Source organism: Peromyscus leucopus, chromosome X (assembly GCF_004664715.2).
Source record: "Peromyscus leucopus breed LL Stock chromosome X, UCI_PerLeu_2.1, whole genome shotgun sequence".
NCBI lineage: Eukaryota > Metazoa > Chordata > Mammalia > Rodentia > Cricetidae > Peromyscus > Peromyscus leucopus.
In genome coordinates this window covers 113926097-113947014 of record NC_051083.1, presented here as the reverse complement: position 1 = coordinate 113947014, position 20918 = coordinate 113926097, and the positions used below count along the sequence as shown (strand labels likewise).

Here is a 20918-nt window from a genome sequence, read left to right as displayed (position 1 = left end):
GCATGCTAGGCAAGTGTTCTTCTACTGAGCTCCACCCTAACCCAATATATTCAAAACATTTCCATTTCAGATTGCAGTCAATAGAAAATATTAATGAGAGAATTTAGTCTATTTTCTGCTAGATCACTATGTATTTTATACTTGCATTACACCTCAGATTCAGCCTGGGCACTTTTCAACTGCTCAGTAACCACATGTGGTATTTGGCCACCATGCAAGACAGCAGAGATCTGACTCCTTGCTCTGTCTTATGCATTATCATGTACCTTCTCCAGAAAGCCCTCAACAAAGCATCTAGCTCCCTGCTACTCAGCTGAGACCAAGTGACAATATCAGGAACACTTGGAGCTTATAAGAAATTCTGATAGTCAGACTCCAGCCAAGTCCTATTTAAATCAGAATCAGCATTTTTCATGATGCCTATGTGATTCGTTTGAATATGAAAACTTAAGAAGTCTGTTTACACCTCATCTTGCACACATCCAGTTCACACCCAAGAGGCATATACTACCCTTAAGTGGTTCTAAATTATTACAAAAACATTTATCAATCTTTTATTGAGTATTCTTTATGAGCCCAGAACTATATCATATTTAAAGAATACTATGAGGTAGGGGCTAATTTTGGCTCCTTATCATATATGGTTGTAATTATTGTTTTGTAGAAAAAAATAGAACTTTTCATAAAAATTAAACATTTTTTATCTTTTTTCTTTTATTGTGGCAAAATGTTTTATTTTAGAAAAATTTGGAGGAGGGTGTGGTGGCCCATGCCTTTAATCCCAGCACTCAGGAGGCAGAGGCAGGTGGATCTCTGTGAGTTCGAGGCCAGCCTGGTCTACAAAGCGAGTTCAAGGACAGCCAAGGTTGTTACACAGAGAAATCCTATCTCAAAAAAAAAAAACAAAAAAAAATCTAGAATAATTTGAATTTACATAGAAGTTATAAAGATGCTACAGTGTTCTCTTATTAGCTTCTCCAAGCTAATTGCTAACATTTATGTAACTTGGCATGTTAGTCAAATAGCAAGGTATTTATGTGGTATAACACTATTAACTAAACCATAGACATCCTGAGCTCTCCAGCATTTACATGAATTTCTTTGAACCATTCTAGTATCCAGTTCAGTGCTATGGGAATATAGTATAAGAACTCAGCTGGTTATGGCAAAGCCACTACCTGAAGGGATTAAAGAATTCCTTCAGAGGAAGCCAAATTCCAAGGAGCTTTTGGTGTTAATTGGCTTGTTATATATCAGCTGTCTTCTGTTATGAAAATCATGTGGCCGGGCGGTGGTGGCGCACGCCTTTAATCCCAGCACTCGGGAGGCAGAGACAGACGGATCTCTGTGAGTTCGAGGCCAGCCTGGGCTACCAAGTGAGTTCCAGGAAAGGCGAAAAGCTACACAGAGAAACCCTGTCTCGAAAAACCAAAAAAAAAAAAAAAAAAAAAAGAAAAAAAAAAAAAGAAAATCATGTGTGCCTTCATAGCTTTCCTAATTGCCCATCCGTTTCTTCTCCTTTTAGCGCTGGAATTAGATATCTCCCTTAGCCACATTCAAGGACTAACAGGAATAACAGTCCAAACCACCACATAAATAAGTCTCTTGAACTAAAGTAAATTCCACATGGAGATACTGCCTAGGTCAGGTGGACCTTAAGTAATAGCTTCGCACAATTTAGCTCAGACCCTCCTTTTCTTACAGCCTTACTAACTTTATAGACCTCTAACTCCTTACCTAACCACTTCTAGGAATATTTAGATAACCTTGTGGGCTGACAGCTATGCACGGCCGGAACCCAGTTCAAGCCTCCCTGTAATTATCATCATTGGCAGCATCCGGCCAGGTCCATCCCCAGACCCAGGAAAGTATCTTATCAGAGATACCTCTGTACTCTCTCAGAACAGACCCTAGCGTCCAAACTACCTGTTTGAGAAGGCCTGGCGGATGTGGCAATTAAGCTTAATTTTCTCCTTTCCCAAATCTTACCTTTAGTTCCAGATCTCCCTTTAACTATTGCCAGAGGCATCTAGCTGTAACAGGTTGCCTAGCAACCAAGCACACTTTCCCCTACCCTGCAGAAAAATCGGCAGATAGCTTGGACAGATAAGGATCAAAGGGATAAAAAGGCAGTTTTATTTTCAGAGAAAAAAAGATAGAGCCTAGAGGAATAAAGAGAACCAAGAGAGGATATAGAGGATTTTGGCTGGAAAGGATTTTTGACTAGAGAACTAGAGGTCAGGATGGAAGAAGAGAAAGAGCCAGACAGGAAGTACTAGCTGGGTAAGAACGAGATGAGAAGGACCTAGATGAGGCAGGATTAAGACACAAGGGAATTAAGATAGAACTTAGACGGAACAGTAGATAAAGGTAGAGAGAAATCAGGCAAGAGAGGAGCTAGGCACGAGAACAGAACTGAAGCTGTGTAGATGGGATTTTATCCCAGAGGAACAAAGTAGACGGACAAAGAGCTTAGTGTACTTAGATTCATTTCCCGAAAATAATTGTCACCGTTCGTAGTTTTCTCTTCTGAGTCCCTGGAAAGTATATTATTAAGGCTGGTCCTTTTAATATTGTACAAGAGTTCAGGACATTATATTGTATTCAGCTCCCACATCTCCAATCTCTCTCTCTCTCTCTCTCTCTCTCTCTCTCTCTCTCTCTCTCTCTCTCTCTCTTTCTCTCTCTCTCTCTCTCTCTCTCTCTCTCTCTCTCTCTCTCTCTCTCTCTCTCTCTCTCCCTTCTCCTTTTATTATTTTCTCACATAATATATCCTGATTATGTTTCCCTCCCTCTACTCCTCCCAGTTCCTCCCACCCTCCCCCACCACCTAGATCTGCCCCCTTTCTGTCTCTCATTGGAAAACAAACAGACTTCTAAGTGGATATAATAGTATAGTATAGTATAGTATAGTATAGTATAGTATAGTATAGTATAGTATAAGGAGATAAAACAAAAACTAACATATAGGAATTGGACAAAATAAACAGAAGGAAAGAGCTCTAGAGAAGGCATAAGAAACAGAGACCCACTCTTTTGCACACTCAGGAATCCATAAAAACACTGAACTGGAAGCCATGATCTATAACATAGGACCTGGTACAAACCCGTACAGGCCCTGATATGCTGCCTCAGTCTCTGTGAGTTCATATGAGCCTTGCTCATGTTGATTCAGAGGGCCTTGTTTTCTTGGTGTCCTCCATCCTCTCTGACCCTTACACTCTTTCTGCTTTGTCTTTCACAGGGTTCCCTGAGCCCCAAGGGAAGGGATTTGACGGAGACATCCCATTTAGGGCTAGGTGTTCTAAGGTCTCTGACTCTCTGAATAATGTCTGGCTGTGGGGCTCTGTGTTTGTCCACCTCTGCTTCGAGCAGTGTCAGGTATGGATTCCATCCCATGGGCCTTAAGTCAAATCAGGTACTGGTTTGTTGCTTCCACAAGCTCTGTACCGCCATTGCCCTAGCATATCTTACAGGCAGGACACTCGTGTAGACAAAGGGCTTGTGGCTGGGTTGGTGTTGGTGTTTTTCTTTTGAGAGCTTGCAGAGTACCCTTGTGGATGAAACACTAGCACATAGGGTGAAGGTTCTATGCAGGCACCAGCTTATCTTCTCCTCCGTGTTCAGTGATTTGTGCCTGTGTTGTCTACAATAGGACCTTGCCATCAGTTTTTAGAGAACAACCTGGGTTGTTGGGGATTCCCATGGGACCCCTTTGGCCAACAACTCAATTAGATGTAACCCAATCCCAGTACTGGAAACTTCATTTGATGACAAGAGATACCCAATTGTGACTCTGTCTCGTCTATTATTTGGTGATTTCATTTAAATTGCCTTCATATATGTATATATTTTAGGAAGCTTCTACTGTATTAGGTTTCCATATTACCCCTCAAATGACCCTTCATTTTAGCTTTCTCTTCCCATATTCTTTCTCTCATCCTCCCTCCTCTCCCCCTCCCAACTTGATCCTCCCATTCCAGACCCTCCATCCATCTATAACCATCTATTCTATTTCCCTTTCCTAGGAAGATCTATCTGTTCCCTGTAAACCCTTACTCTAAGTCCATACCTAACCTCTGTGGTTCTACAGAGCTTGGTTATCATTGATTTAACAACTTATAGCTGCACATAAGTGAATACATACCATATTTATCCCTCTGAGAATGAGTACCTCACTCGATTTTTTTCTATTTGACCCCATTTACCTGAGAATTTCATTATTTCATTTCTTTTAAAAGTCTTACTAATGTAACACATTTTCTTTATCCATTCTTCTGTTGAGGGACATCCATATTGACTCCCAATTCTGAGTATTATGAATAGAGCAGCAATGAACATGTTTGAGCAAGTGTCTCTGTGGTAGGATGAGGCATACTTTGGGTATATGCCCAAGAGTGATATAGCTGGATGGGTTCCAGCCACACTGGTTTCCATAGTGTTTTTACAAGTCTGCACTCCCATCAGCAATGAAAGTGGGTTCCCCTTGCTCCACATCCTTACCAGCATGAGCTGTCACTTGTTTTTATTGATCTTAGCCATTCTGACAGGTATAAGATGAAATCTCTAAGTAGATTTGATTTGCATTTCCCTGGTGACTAAGGATGTTGAACATTTCTTTAATGTTTCTCAGCCATTTGAAAATCCTCTATTGAGAATTCTCTGTTTATATCTGAACCCCATTTTTTATTGGGTTATTTATTTTCTTGATATCTAGCCTTTTGGTTTCTTTGTGTATTTTGGATATTAGCCCTCTGTCAAGTTTGTAGTTGGTAAAACTCTTCCCCCATTCTGTAGACTGCCCCTTTGTCAGAAAAATGATGTCCTTTGCTGTGCAGAAGCTTTAGAGTTTTATGAGGTCCCATTAACTAATTGTTGATCTTAGTGCCTGTGCTAACAGTGTTCTCTTTGGAAAGTCTTTTCCTGTGCCAATGATTTAAGACTGTTCTCTACTTTCTCTTCTATCAGGTTCAGTGTAACTGGTTTTATGTTGAGGTCTTTGATCCATCTGGACTTGAGTTTTGTACAGGATGATAAATATGGTTCTGTTTGCATTCTTCTACATGCAGCCGTCCAGTTTGACCAGCACCATTTGTTGAAGATGCTGTCTGTTTTTCAGTGTGTATTTCTGGCTTTATAAAAATTCAGGTGTCCATGAGTGCTATGGATTTTTGGCTGGGTCTTCAATTAAATTTCATTGATCAATATTTCTGGTTTTATGAGACTACCATTCTGATTTTATTACTATAGCTTTGAGTTATGACTTGAAATAAGGGATGGTGGTACCCACCCACCCCCTCCCAACAATTTTATTATTCAGGATTTCTTTAGCTATCCTGGGTTTTTTGGGTTTTTTTTTTGTTGGTTTTGTGTGTGGGGGGGGTGGCTATGTGTGTTTCCACGTGAAGCTGAAAACTGCCCTTTCAAGAGCTGGAAAGAACTGTGTTGGAATTTTGGTGGGGATTGGGGATTGTATTGAATTTTTAGATTGCTTTTGGTAGGATGGCCATTTTTACTATACTAATCCTACTGATCCATGAGCATGGGAGATCTTTCCTTCTTCTGACATGGAGGACGAGGGGAAGAAGGCTTCATCAGGTGTTCTGCTACAGAGCTGTGGATGAGACTGGGTGTTTGGACTTGGAAGGGTGGAGGGAGAGGTGAAAATCTGCAGTTATTCTACCTGTTCCCCTTGCCAGAATGAGAACATTTCATAAAACTTAAGCAAGGATCTGGGTTCAATTCTTGGCACTCCCTCCCCTTGCCAAAGTATATGAAGTCTTTCATCTTGTTCAAACATACTCAAGAAATTAAAAAACGGGATCTAGGGAGCATTCAAGCATTACATTTTTAGGGGCTGGAGAAATGGCTCAGCAGTTAAGGGCTTTTCTTCCAGAGGTCCTGTGTTCAATTCCCAACAACCACATGGTGGCTCACAGCCATCTATAATGGAATCTGAAGCCCTCTTCTGGCATGCAGACAAACTCATATACACAAATAAATAAATCATTTTAAAAAGATTCACACTTGAAATTGTTATTGCATCTGTCTATTATTTGTTTGCAGGGGTAGGGGGTTAGGAGTCAGCTTTTTCCTTTCATTGTGTGTGGTTCAGGGATTGAACTCAGGTAGTCCAGTTTGGGGACAAGTGATTTTAGTCACTGAGCAGTCTCATAGCCCCAGCATTCAAGATTTAAAAGAATCTTGTCCTAAAACAAAATTGACCTGTAACTTTTCTTGGAACCATAGTAAAAGGAAATGAACACTTACACAATGATTACTATATTCCAGATAGTGGGGGGGGGGGCAGGCATGTGTACCTGTACATATAGAGACGAGAGGCTGATGAATGTCTTCATCCTTCACTCTCCACCTTTTTTTTTTTTTTTGAGAGAGAGGGGGGGTATCTCACTGAACCTGGAGCTCACTCATTGGTTAGGCTGGCTAGCCAGTGAGCTCCAGGAATCTGCCTGCCACCATACACACACACATCCACTCAACTCTGAGGTTACAGATGCAACACTACCCAGCTTTTATGTGAGTACTGGGGATCTGAACTCAGGTTCTCATACTTGTGTACCATAATGATGAACCAACTCCCTAGCCTGAAATTTCAGAGATTTTGCTGAACACTTTATAAAGCTGTGTGGTGATATTTTATTTGTACTCTAACAAATAAAGCTTGCCTGGGGATCAGGGGACAATGCCAGCCACTATATTAAACATAGAGTCAGGCAATGGTATCACACGCCTTTAATCCTAGCATTCGGGAGGCAGAGATCCATTGGGATCTCTGTGAGTTCAAGGCCACAGTGGGAACAGAGCCAGGCATGGTGGCACACGCATTTAATCCCAGTACTAGTTAACCATAGAGGTCTGGAAGTCTGTACAGACAGACAGGAAGTGATAGAGCTGGGCAGAAAGAGGAAGCAATGTAGCTGAACAGAGAGAGGAAGTCAGATGACAGGGCACAGAAAGTTATATAAGGTATAGTTTACAGGAAGTAGCTCTCTCTTGGGCTGAGGATTTCCTAGCAGTAAGAATTCGTGGCTGAAATGAATGGAAACACATGAACTATGAACCAAAGGCTGAGGGGCCCCCAGCTGGATCAGGCCCTCTGAATAGATGAGACAGTTGATTGGCTTGATCAGTTTGGGAGGCAACTAGGCAGTGGGACCAAGTCCTGTGCTCATTGCATGAGTTGGCTGTTTGAAACCTGGAGCTTATGCAGGGACGCTTGGCTCAGTCTGGGAGGAGGGGACTGGACCTGCCTGTACTGAGTCTATTAGGTTGATCTCAGTCCTCAGGGGAGGATTTGCCCTGGAGGAGGTGGGAATGGGGCGTGGGCTGGGGGTAAGGGGAGGGGGTGGGAGGGGGGAGAATAGGGGAACCCGTGGCTGATATGTAGAACTGAATGCTATTGTAAAATAAAATAAAATAAAATAAATTTTAAAAAAAGAAAACAAACAAACAAAAAAAAAGAACTTGTGGCTGACTTGTTCTATTCCTCTGATCTTTCAGCTTTCACCCCAATATCTGGCTATGGGTATTTTATTAATAAGACCATTTAGCAATTTGTGTTACAAAGCTGTCTTTACTTGATTTTCCACTCACTCCTTGTGGTTTTGGTTTTCAATGGTCTTTGCTTCTGGGATGTTTCTTTTTTTTATTAATTTTTTTTCATTTATTTTATATCCTAACCACAGTTTCCTCACCCTCCTCTCCTTCCATTCCCTCCTTCCTCCCCCTTAGCACAATAGCCAACTAATTGAATGAAGTTCCCTGGCCTAAAGAAACAGGCCTGGCTTCCCCCTTTACCACCAGTGGGCCCTTTGTCCAGCGTAGGCCCTTGGATATGTGAAGAGGAAGCTGCCTGACCCTCAGAAAAGAGAGGGTGAACTTTATTTTCTCTAGGAGACATGCTCCCTCCTCCTGCTCCCAATGAAGGCGGTTTCCTTACCAGCCTCAAAAGCCTTCCAAACCTGCAGATATAAACTCCCAAGTTTACCCTTTAGTCCCCAGTTTGCTTCTGCCAGGTACCGGCTGGAAGGAAGTGAGGAGCTCCGGAAGGAACACCAGGGAGTCTTCAGAGACTCTGAAGGCCTAGTAGGTGACTGGAGCACAAAGCCCTCAGTAAGGGCGTGGGGACAAGCTTCCAGGGCTCTCTATAAGCCAGGCAAGTAGAAGAATGCCCCCACCTTGAAGAGCAGGGAGCTGTAGGCAGAGAAGACCTCCCCTCTCTATCTCTCTCCTTCTTAGAGCCTCCCAAAAGCGGGCCAGGACACATAGCTGCAGAGGCAGGCTGTCCATGCTAGAGATGGCTGTCATCTGCTGTCCTCAACTCTTGGAAGCTCGGATACAGGGAGGCTGAGCCCTAAGAGGCTCAAAACGATGCTTAGCTCACAGAAAGGAGGAATGAGTGTCCTCGGTCAGATTGGATGTGTGCCCAGTTTTCACAAGGCAAAATGGGCTTTAAGTTTCCAAACCCAGCCCTCACTCAATTCCCCATGTCTGCAATACTTTCCCATATGACTTGGGGCCCCAGAATAATGCAGCAGGAAGGAAAATGGATCAGAGACAGTGTTCTTCATTTTACAGAATAGGAGCCACTACCACTCTGACACAAGTCACGTATTTGGCCTGAGGAAGAAGCTTAAAACAGAGCAGAAAGGAACAGACTTCGATACTGTTCAATTAGGGAATGGAAGTAAAAATTTCCCAGAGACAAGCAGTCAATTTTGGGGTCCGTGGATGCAGTTTAAACTTAAAAGGCTCATGCAGAAGAGACGTTGCTGAGAAAGAAGGCACATCTGGAATAGCAAATTGCAAGGAAAAAAGCAAAGATTGAGGACAATGGCATGGCACAAATCCACTTGAACTCTGGGTTGGAATATAATGGAAATGATTTATTTTTCATGTTTTTCTGGTTTTTTGAGATATGGTTTCTCCGTGTTGCTCTGGAACTTGTTCTGTAGACCAGCAGTCTGGCCTCAAACTCACAGAGATGCACCTGCCTCTGCCTTCAAGTTCAAAATGATTTCTTACAACCCGGAGATGTTCAGCGCACGCGTGCGTGTGTGTGTGTGTGTGTGTGTGTGTGTGTGTGTGTGTGTGTGTGTAAGAGGCAATTGTAGTTAGGGATTTCTGTGATGATGTCAATGGTTAAACCGTGACCCAGTGTCAGACCCTGTTGTTGTCACCTCCAGTTCACTAGTGTCACATACTTGCCTGGGTATGTAGGTTTCCATTATAAATGAATTAGCATAATCCCAGCTTGATAAATCTGAATAGTTACATTCTAGGCTATTGTTTAGCTCTGATGCGATTGAAGACAATGAGAGTTGGTTTTAGGAAAGTGTTTTTATATTCTTCTGGGGGAATGTGCTGGCTATTTTTATGTCAACTGACACAAGCTAGATAAGAGTCATTGGAGAGGAGGGTGTATCAACTGAGAAAAATGCCTCTATAAAAACCAGACTGTACCCAAACCTGTAGGGCATTTTCTTAATTAGTGATTAATTGTGAGTTGTGCTTCTGGTCCTGGGTTCTACAAGAAAGCTGGCTGAGCAGGCCAGGTGAAGCAAGCCAGTAAGCAGCAGCACCCCAAAATGGCCTCTGCATCAGCTTCTGCCTCCAGGTTCCTGCCCTGCTTGACTTTCTATCCTGACTTCCTTCAATGATGAACAGTGATGATGAGAAGTCAAACAAACCCTTTCCTCCCCAAGTTGCTCTGGCCATGATATTTCATCACAGCACTAGAAACCCTAACTTGCACAAGGAGTTTTAGAAGCAACTAACTCTTCTACATGTATTCAGAGAAACAAGGGACCCTAGGGCTGTGGGCAGCCATCTTCTAGCCACGAGAAAAGGCAAGGTAAAATTAACCAGACTTTTTAAAAAGGATAGGCAGAAAGCAAATCTCATTTGATTCCCCCATTGAGTCCCCAAATAAAAAACTTTCTCAATACAGTTCTACATTTACTGATTAGGGCATTAGAATTTGAGGTTTCTGTCACTTATAATAGAGTTCTTTCTAACTAGTGTGGCTCCAGTGGCCATTTTTTTGTAACAAAGGCCCAAACATGAAATGAGTACATGGACTGGATAAGTTTTGAGGATCCCACAATCAGTGGTAAAATTCCACAGCTCAGTGGTGAGGCTACAGACCCCGGGGAGGAAGAGGCATCTGATCTTTTCTGATAGATCAGCATTTCTTTTCCAGAGGAATGGGTACCAGTTTGTCACCTTTGCCCGACAACTAGTTCAGAAGAAGAAACAGCCATTTGCTCAAATCCTCAGCCTTGTCAGCTCCTGTGGGGGACTAGCCGGTGAAATGTTCTCATATTTATTATGACCCATAGTGGTTGGCTTTATACTTCTTCCTCCTCGTTCTATGACAGATTTCTTGAAGGGTAGGGCTGTCAGGCATCATTTCTGCACCATTCAGTGGATGAATAGGACACTCAAAAAGTGAGGGCTGGCAGGAAAGCTCTCAGTCTTCTGACACACACCATTTTTGGATTTTTTTTTTTTTGTTTCGAGCTCTAATGCAGCCTGTCATTTCGCATATGTCATTTTGATGGGAGGATATGTTATTATTCCCACAAATGTAATTCCTATAGTAACCGCCTACTTAGTGTTAGAAGAAACAATATCATGTTTTTAAAAATGGTTCAATAATAATCAGAATCATCAGTTCATGGCATACCAATCACAGCTGAATTCTCAGTATTTTCCTCGACTGGGCAGCAAGAATATATCACTTACATGGTTTCTTGATAGAATTATTTACATTTATAATTATTCACATTGTTAGATATAAGAAATTCTCTAAGCTCTGTTAGTGTTCATATTTATTTTTAAGATGAAATTCAACTAACATACAAAGAACTGTTTTACAGTGTTCAATTCAGTGGCAAGCAATATTTTCATCCATCACTTCTCTAGAGTTTTAAATCCTTTCATTATCATAGGAACAATTCCTGCTCACTAAGTAATCACTTCTCATTCACCCTCCACCCACACCCTGGCAACCACTAATCTGCTTGTCTCTATGGATACAACCATTCTGAATATGTGATATTTTTAAACATCGGAAAGCATATGACTTTTGTATCTGGCTTCTTCATTTTAGTACTATGATTTCAAAGCTTACCTGTGTTGTACCATTTACTGGAACTTCATTCCATTCTTGGGTTAAATAATATCCCATTTATGAATGCATCACATGCCCCATGGAATGCCACGAGGAAAAAAAATAGTATTTCCACATAACAAAGAAAGATTTTGTAACATACCCCTTAATACAAACATAAATCAATACAAAATAGACCAAAGACTTAAATATAAGAATTACATATCTCAAGGCGAAATATAGATATGTTACTTGGACCTGGTGTAAGGTCATAGCTCTTTAAACTTGATATCAAAGGCAAAAAAGAAAAAGCAGTTAAGTTGAGCTTCATCAAAATAAAAAAGAAATGTTTGTGACTCAAAGGATACCCATCAAGCAAGTAAAAATAAGGCCACACAATGAAAGGAAATGTTTGAAAATTATTATTATGAAAGTATGATTAAGACTATTAAAAGAACTCCTACAAGAGGAAATATAGGCAATTTAGTTTTAAAAATGGGGGGTGGGAGCATCAAGGTGGATCAGCAGGTAAAGATTCTGGCTGCCAAGGCTGACAACCTGAATTCAATCCCTAAGACCCATGACATAGAAGGAGAAAACCAAAGTTGTCCCCTGAGTTCTCCATACAAGGGTTACACACACACACACACACACACACACACACACACACACACACACACACACATATAGATTAATTAATTAATTAATTAACAAATAATAAGCAAATAAATAAAATAATAAAAAAATTTAATGGAAAAAAAGACTTCAATACTTCAATATTCTTCCAAAGAAGGTAAAATAATAGCCAGAAAATACATAAAGTTTTGCCTATCAATATTAATCCTGTGGTTTAGATTTGGTTGTTACCCAAGGACTCAAGCAGTTGAAATTTAGCCCTTACCATGACAATGCTAAGCAGTAAGGGGAACTGAAGAAGTGGAGCCTAGTAGGAAGCCTTTATATCAATGAGGTTCTGGCCTCAGAAGAAAGTGACATCGATCACATTTACTTTGGTTAGTTCTCACAAGAGAAGTTTGTAAAAGAAAAAGCTGGACTATACCACATAAGCTCTAGCTTCCTGTCTTGTCCTGTGATTCCTCTTGCTAATGCTTCCTCCATTTTACTATCCACCAAAAGGGACTGACTTTTCTGAAGCTTTTATTCCAAGATAGCTCAGGGTTCAAAGCAGGGACAGGGAATGAATGATAAGCAGAGTAATTCTTATCATTTTCACCAGTTGTGCTCAGGGGGTAGAAAGTCTCACCCCTGGCTGAATGGGAACCATTTGCATAATGTTCTTGAATACTCTTAAGTTAGGGAAAGGAAACCTCTAGCAGGAGGCATTCCTTGACAGGAAGAGGCAATCCTTCCAGGGCAGTAAACAAAGGTCTAAGGGAGCAAAGTTCACATGGCAGGCTAAACACACACACACACACACACACACACACACACACACACACACACCACCACCAACAACAACAACAACAACAATAACAACAACAACAGCAACAACATTTGGAGGGGGGGTTCAAGACAGGGGTTCTTTGTGTAGCTTTGTGCCTTTCCTGGAACTCACTCTGTAGCCCAGGCTGGTCTCGAACTCACACAGATCCACCTGGCTCTGCCTCCTGAATGCTGGGATTAAAGGCATGTGCCACCACTGCCTGGCTCAACAACAACATTTTTAAAAGAGAGACTGTGAGTTTGAGAGAGAGCAAGTACATGAGAGGGGTTGGAGGGAGGAAAGGGGAGGAGGGGGAAATGATGTAGCAATTGTATTATAATATCAAAAATATTTAAATTCAAACAAAAACTACTGCTTCAGGGATAGAGAGGTGGCTCAGTGCTTTAGAGCACTTGTTGCTCATATGAGGGAATAAAAAGAGCGAGAAACAAAATGGCTGATGCCGAGAACTCTAGTTTGACAGAGGCCCAGAGATGTGGTGGTTATTCAGATCAAACAGGAGACCCCAAAGAAGAGACTCTGGAAATAAAGTTGTAGGAAAGCCTTTAGTAATAAAAGAACATTAATAGCAGATAATAACTCTACATATACTGGATAAGTTATCTGATGTCTTAGTTACTTCTCAGTTGCTAAGACAAAACACCATGGCCAAGATAACTTATAAAAGAAAGTGTTTGAATTGGTGCTCACAGTTCTAGAGGATTACAAGTCAATGGCCGTCACAGCAGGTCCCATGGCATCAGGCCGGCAGGAGTAATGCTGGAGTAGTAGATAAGACCTCATCTCTCCATCCACAAGCTTGAGATGCAGAGAGCTAACTGGGAATTCCTTGAACTGTTTGACTCCTCAAAGCCCATACCCAGTGACATACCTCCTAATGATTCCCAAACAGTTCCACCAACTGGGGGCCAAACATTTAAATATATGAGCTTATGGGGACCATTCTCATTCAAACTACCACATCTGGTCAGTCTTTGTCTTCCAACCAAAGTATACTAAGGAAGAGAATGTTAACACGAATGAGAAAGTTCTTCACTGACTAATCAATTAATGTTCAGCACCATATAGTTCATATCAGACAGAAAAAGTGGGAATGTAACCATTAGGACAATGCCTTTGTAATCATAGTGTTCTCTGCACTGAAAATCAATGAGCTAATCAGAATTAGACAGAAGTCATGAAGGTAGAAAAGTGTATAGTTGGAACTCATAGTGTGGTGGTTTAAATAGGAATGAGGCCCATAAACTCAAGTGTTTGAATGCTTGGCCTGTAGGGATACATACAGGCAGAACACTGTATGCATAATAAATAAATAAAGAAACTACAGAACAGAAGAAAATATTTACAAATCATGTTGGTTCGGATATGAAAGGTTCTCAAAGGCCTCTAAACAGAATGATATCACTATTATACTAATATTTTTGTAATTATAGTAGCATGAATAACCAATAGACAGATACTCTTCCAACTGTACTGAAAATATTTTTCTTATGGTTTGTTTGATCAAACTGAGACTCAGGTATGTTCCACTAGCATACAGAAATACATACTGGGTTTCCTCTGTAGAATGACTTCAGCAATTGAATGATGGACCCTAGTTTATTTTACAAGCCAAGTCTCTAGGGGCTTTGCAAATGCTGAATTAAAAGTGGCAGCAGATATGAATGAAGCCTGAGGGAAGGAAATTATTTACAAGTAGCTCCTGGTACTCATTACTCCCTCTATATAGTCTTGTAACATAATTCCTCTGAGGGTTCCTGGACCTTTCATTGTTAGTCAAGAGGCAAATCTTGGTGAAAATGACAACTGAAAGATTATGTTGCTAAGCTTCATTGGAAGTAGCTTGCTTCATGCTCATCCACATAAGTAGTTTTTAATCTAAAAACCATGCTGTTGCCACTAAGAATTATAGATAGAAAGCCATTCTCTTCAGACCACATAGAATTTGCTATTTGGTTGCTTGTCAATGTTTATTGGCTAAAATGTAAGGATAAATTAAGCCATCCTATCTACACACAAATGGAGTTGGGTATGTATTTTGTAGCACTAAATTTTTTCTTTAAAATTTTTTGACATTGTGCTTCTGATTGACGTATCATACAAACTGCCTCTTCCTAAACTGAATGTTTGAGACCTTTTCTTTTTTGAGGTTTTTAGAGACAAGCAGCAGTCTTTGTTTTTAAAAAAAAAAAAAAGTAAATGTTTTACAGAGGGAACTCAGTATGTAGTGCACATTCGTATGCGTGTGTGTGCTTCGTGTTCCTGCTACGGGTTGCATGTGGAGATCAGAGGACAACTTGAGTAATTTTGTTCTCTCCTTCTACCCTATGGGTCCCAGGGATGGCCCTTACCTATGGAGCCATCTCTCAAGACCGAAATTCTTATTTTACTTGCTGGAGGTACCAACAGCAGAATCGCTTAGGTTGCAGATTTTACCTTTTTTAATTTTTTCCTGCCCACATCAAAACAGAAGCTAGGAATGATAGGAAATACTGTTTAAAATTTAAAAGACAAGGTTTAGAAAATGATCACTTAAGCAGTATTTTGGCAAGTGTTTTTCTTGTATATTTTTTAAAAAGCCGGGCGTAATGGTACATGCTTTTTAATCTCAGCACTCAGAGGCAGAGGCAGAGGCAGGTGGATTTCTGAATTCGAGGCCAGCCTGGTCTACAAAGCGAGTTCTAGGGCAGCCAAACAGCATGGCTACACAAAGAAACCCCGACGGAAACAAAAACAAAAATTAAAAGGAACTATATAACTATAGGACTCTATACGACAAGAGGACAAAGGAAAACAAAATTGTGTTTAAAACAAATGTGGTGGGTGCCATCAGTCAATGACTTAAATAAATCGACTTAATTTCTGTTTTCTGTTAAAACCTGAAAGATACAAACGTGGTAGATGCCATCAGTCAATGACTTAAGTCGATTTGATGTTTTTTTTTTTTTCTATTAAAACGTGGAAAGTGTATCAAGTCCAGTATCTTTAAAAATGTTTATTCACCGGGAGATCTCAGAATTTCTATTTGCGTGTGTTCAGACACAGTATGCAGCCCAAATTAAGAGGGTCAGTGTTCGCCGCCACTCCCTTCCGTTTTCCCAAGGCGGGTACCCCTGTCTAGCGCCAGAGCCTTCGAGGCTGCTTGTGGCGATGCACATGTTAGCACCCACCATTGTCAAAAAGGTGCCCGGATGTACACGTTAGGAGTGGCGATCTACCCATCAGGCAGTGCGCATTGTTATAGTCTGGGTTTACTCAGGGTAGCTCCTTTGGCGCTGGAAGTCGGGGTGGCTGTGGCCGCCGCCATCTGAGCGGCGGTCACCCAGTGTTTCCGCGCTCCTCCCTTTCCGCTCTTCCTCCGCCTCGGCCTCCTCCCCTCCTCTTATCCCCTCTCCCCCCCACCTGCTCCTCCCCTCCTCTTCCTCCTCCTTCTGCTCCTCCTCCTCCTTCTCTTCCTCCGCCTGCTCCCGCTCCTCCTCCTTCTCTGAGCTCCGGACGTCCTGCAGCGTTGTGGGTAAGCCTCTCCGCACCTCCCCGCCTCTGAGGCCAGGGCATCGGCCGTGGCACGCTGCTAGGGTCTCCATGGCCCTGGAGATTGGGGACCTGGCGGCGCGATGGCCCGTGGCCTACCATCTTGTTTCGGCCCCGGGGAGGAGAGGGTTTTGGGAAAGGTCGTCGGGGCAACGCGGAGCTGGGGCTGGTCGCGGTGCCCGCCAGTGGCCACCTCCAAGGCCTGAAATGTGCGTGCGCCCCTTGCGGGCCGGACCACATGGGCCAAGGTCTCCCGGAGGCCCGGGAGGCTGGGTGGCCTCCGTACCTTTCTGGCTTTGCTTTCTTGAGATCCCCCTCAGTCTGCTTTTTTGTACATTGGATATATCTTTTGTACATTGGATAGCGACGAGACCCTCCCATCCGCTGGTCTCTGCGGTCCTGGGAAAAGCTGGTGGGCCAATCTGAACTTTGCAGCCTCAGACTCCTGAGGCCCTTGGTTCTGCCCAACCCCTTTCCCAGGACCCTCGATAGTTTTTCTGTGCTGGTACCCTTATTTTTCCCAAAGGGGCTACCCTCCTCTGTCACAGAAATCTTGCTCTATTTAGTTATTGTCTAGACTCTAGAGGATAAAAGCCCCGAGGGGACAGATGTGGGCTTAGATACACGATTTTCCATCAGTGAGCACTGCAGGGCTTTATTAGCGATGGGGCAAGCATCTCATCGGAGGAGAAAAACCTGCTTCAGACATGGGAGTCCCTCTCAATGCACCTCAAGTTTGAATTCTTTTCAGGAAGACGGCTCAGTGTCAATGGAACCAGTTTCTTCCAAATGTGGGAGATTATCCAAAGATCTCTCTTTGTTTGGAAGATGTGCTAATTTTTCTTTTAAATCTATGAGCTTGAATTGTTGGTTTTGTTGGTTGGATTTTGGGATTTGGGGGCTTGGATTTGTTGGTTTTGTTTTGGGGGTTGGGTTATGAGTTTTAGCGTCTTCTAAAACGGTATTTGATACCTAAAAACAGTTTTAAACTACAAAAATCTAGGTATTTGTGAGGTGTCTTGCTTTGAGAGTTACAGTATAAATTCAAGCCATCTTATGTAAAAAAAAGAAAAAAAATACCGAATCTATGAAGGCACTAGTTTGCTTATAAAATTCAGTTAGATCTGTGTGATTTGCTTTAATATTTGTGCAAGTGCGATTATCATAGCATTTGAATGTCTTGTTGATGTTGCTCTTTTACAGGGCTATGAAGTATTAAAGACCGGTTTAAAGGTGAAGAAATAGCCTCAAGCAGTTATGTGATCCGTAAATAGAACCAGTTGTGGTGTTTTTTCTTTTAAATTACATTTATTTATATTCTTTTTTTTTTTTGGTGTGCGTGTGTGTAGGTGTGTAGGTGTGCGCACACCACAGTTTGGAGGTCAGATGACGACTTGGTAGTACTAAGTTCTCTCCTACTGTGTAGGTCCCGAGGGTGGATCGCTGATTATCAATTTGGGGCTGCAAGCCCCCTTACCTGCAGAGCCCATCTCCTTGACCTCCCTGGCAGTTTTTTTGTCCGTTTGTTTGTTTTTGCTATTTGATAGGGTTCCGTGTAGCAGAGGCTGAAGTTGATATGTAACTAAGGCTATCCAGAACTCTTGATCCTGTTGGCTCAGCCTCCCTAATACAGTGATTATAAGAAAGAGCCACCAGGCCTGTCCCCTTAGAACCAGTTCTTGAACCAGTGCCTTCTGACTTTCACATAAGGTTCAACTCATTAAATAATACCTCACTTTTTTGGTTTTTCGAGACAGGGTTTCTCTGTGTAGCTTTGCGCCTTTCCTGGGACTCACTTGGTAGCCCAGGCTGGCCTCGAACTCACAGAGATCCGTCTGGCTCTGCCTCCCGAGTGCTGGGATTAAAGGCGTGCGCCACCACCGCCCGGCTAATACCTCACTTTTTATTCATGGGCATCTCAAAGTGCTAGAGAAAGATAGGCAAGATGGTCACCTAAAAGTTTTAAGAAATATTATTCAGTTTCCCCTCTCTACATTTTTTTTATTTTCTTTTTTTTCTTTCTTTCTTTTGGTTTTTGTTTGTTTGTTTTGTTGTTTCAAGACAGAGTTTCTTTGTGTAACAGACCTGGCTGTCCTGGAACTCACTCTATAGACCAGGCTGGCCTGAAACTCACAGAGATCTGCCTGCCTCTCTCTGCCTCGTATGTCCTGGGATTAAAGGCATGAACGACCACGCCCAGCTCCTGTCTACATTTGCCCGGGGGGGTGGTGGGGTGGGGGTGGGAGGTGGTGGGGGGTGGTGGTGAGATAGCTCTGCCTCCCGGGAGTGCTGGGATTAAAAGCATGCACCACCGCCCGGCCCCTGTCTATATTTTGAAGACTTTATATGTTTGTACATTTTAGCATTTGAATAATAACTGCATCTAATTATGTTGAAAATTGAAGACTAGTATTGAAAAAGTCCTGTTGATGAAGAGTTCCAAACCTCAGCTTTTCCTGTTCAACTTCTTTCCTCCAGTTGTTGCATTTTTCTTTTTTCTTTCTTTTTTTTTAATTAAACTTTTCTTTTTTTTTCCTTTTTCTTTTTTAAGATTTATTTGTTACGTATAGAGTGTTCTGCCTGCATGTATGACTGCAGGCCAGAAGAAGGCACTAGATCTCATTATAGATGGTTGTGAGCCACCATGTGGTTGCTGGGAATTGAACTCAGGACCTTTGGAAGAACAGCCAGTGCTCTTAACCTCTGAGCCATCTCTCCAGCCCAGTTGTTACATTTTCAATGTAGACTGGCCTTTTCAGCCAAGTATTTTACCACTACATTGCCTTTTTTCTGCTTATTTTTCTAGGAGAACATTTAGAAACACACAGAATTTGGGGAGAGTACTAGAGATCAATTTGTATGTACTAATTCTTTCCTGTTTCTTTATGCTTTAGAGAGGACTTTAAATTAATTGTTTTTCTGGAGCCAGCAAGATGGTTTACCAGCTACCACCAATCCTGACAATTTGAGTTCAATCCCAGGGACCCACATGGTAGAAGGAGAGAACCAACTTCTTCAGGTTGTTTTCTGACTTGCACACGTGCTACGGCATATGCAAACACACACACACATACAATTTGAAAAATAATTGGTTTTTAGTTAGATTGTTATAAGTAACAGTTTAGGAAGACTTTATTTACTCAGTGACTTGAATAAAAATGTACATCTAGACTTTTAAAATCCAATCTCTACAAATCAGTTTTATATTAAAGGGTATTTCTGTTATTTTTATTGGGAAAAATTGTCATCACTATGTACCATCTGGGTCCAATGAGCCACTTTAATTTTTTTATTTTTTAAGTTAATTCACAAATAATTTACATAAAGGTAAAAGAGTTGCAGAAACAGCTATTTGATTAAAAAAATTAGACATGGTATTCTTTTTTGTACTTATAAAAATGAAACACATCCAGGCATGGTGTTGCACACCTGTGATCCTGGCATTGGGAGGCAAAAGCAAGAAAATTACTGTAAGTTAAAGGCTGGCCTGGTGTACATTACAAGTTCAAGCCAACCAGGGTTACATAACAAGACCCTGTTCAGAGGGATAAAGAGAGACAGTATAAAAGGGAAGGAGAGGGGAAGAGAAGAGGATAGAAAGGAATGAAAATATAAACAAAGGCATTTAATTATTTTTATACAGTGTGTGTGTGTGTGTGTGTGTGTGTGTGTGTGGTGTGTGTGCGCGCGCGGTTGAGTATGCATGTGGAAGTCAAAGGACAGCTTGTGTAGTTGGTTTTCTCCTTCCATTATGTGGGGCTCCAGGAATTGAACTTAGGTAACCAGGCTCAGTGGCAAGTGTCTTTTCTCAGTGAGCCATCTAGCTAACACAGCTAATGCATTTTAGGAGCTGAGACAATCTGTTTTCCTCTCTCAATCCAAAGAATCAAACTCAGCCTCTAGTGCGAGCTAAGCAAATGCCCTGTCACTGAGCTACATATCTAGCTCTTGATTTTTCAAGCCAGGGTTTCACTATGTAGCTCAGAATAGCATTCGGTTCCTATATAACCTATCCCAGTCTCGAACTCATGATTTTACCCTCTCAAATTCTGGGATTACAATTGAAATGCCACCACATCTAGCTATAACCAAGACTTTTTTTAATTTTTAGAGAAAATTTGTAGAGTATATGGTATGAAAATTCAGGATATGACTTAAACTGAAATTCTTTTTTAATGAAGCTATTCAAATTTTTGATCATTTTAATGTAACATCTGTTTTAAAAGGTGCAGATGGGGCTGCAGGATGTTGATTATGGAAAAGCACTAACTTATCACATGTAAAGCTTGAAATTTGACCACCAACACCATAAAAATAGAAGCCCAAATACTTAAATTGTAAATTTCTGAAGAATAGAACCATGTTTTATTCTGTATTTTTCCCTAGAGTATAGAGTGTAATGAGGATTTGGTAGTAAGTTAATTTATGAAGAACTTTAGGTAATTTTCTCTTACTTTTCAGCTAAAAAATGATGAAAATATATATGAGCAAAACATTTATATGTGTTTTCTTATAGTAATAATAACATTTATTTTTAAATTGTGAATAAGTCATAGTTAAAGATGTCACTTATATTGAAATTCAGATTTACTAAAACATGGCTGGATAATTACCCCGTTTTTACGTAGCCTTTTAATTTTTATTTCTTTTTTTTTTAAAAAGATTTATTTAGCCGGGCGGTGGTGGTGCACGCCTTTAATCCCAGCACTCGGGAGGCAGAGACAGGCGGATCTCTGAGATCGAGGCCAGCCTGGGCTACCAAGTGAGTTCCAGGGAAGGTGCAAAGCT

At 41.4% G+C, this 20918-nt stretch overlaps 1 protein-coding gene across 3 annotated transcripts in view; it reads left to right on the top strand.

The window, feature by feature from the left end:
• Window positions 1-16015: 16015 nt before the first annotated feature.
• Znf280c (zinc finger protein 280C) overlaps window positions 16016-20918 on the top strand; it is a 61611-nt gene continuing 56708 nt past the window's right edge. Inside the window, exon 1 of one of the 3 annotated variants that reach the window (XM_028887357.2) lies at window positions 16016-16113. The gene's annotated coding sequence lies outside the window, so the exon portion shown is untranslated. Of the gene's footprint in view, window positions 16114-18828; window positions 19150-20918 lie in introns of those variants that run through there. The other 2 variants (XM_028887356.2, XM_028887355.2) reach the window with 2 other exon arrangements.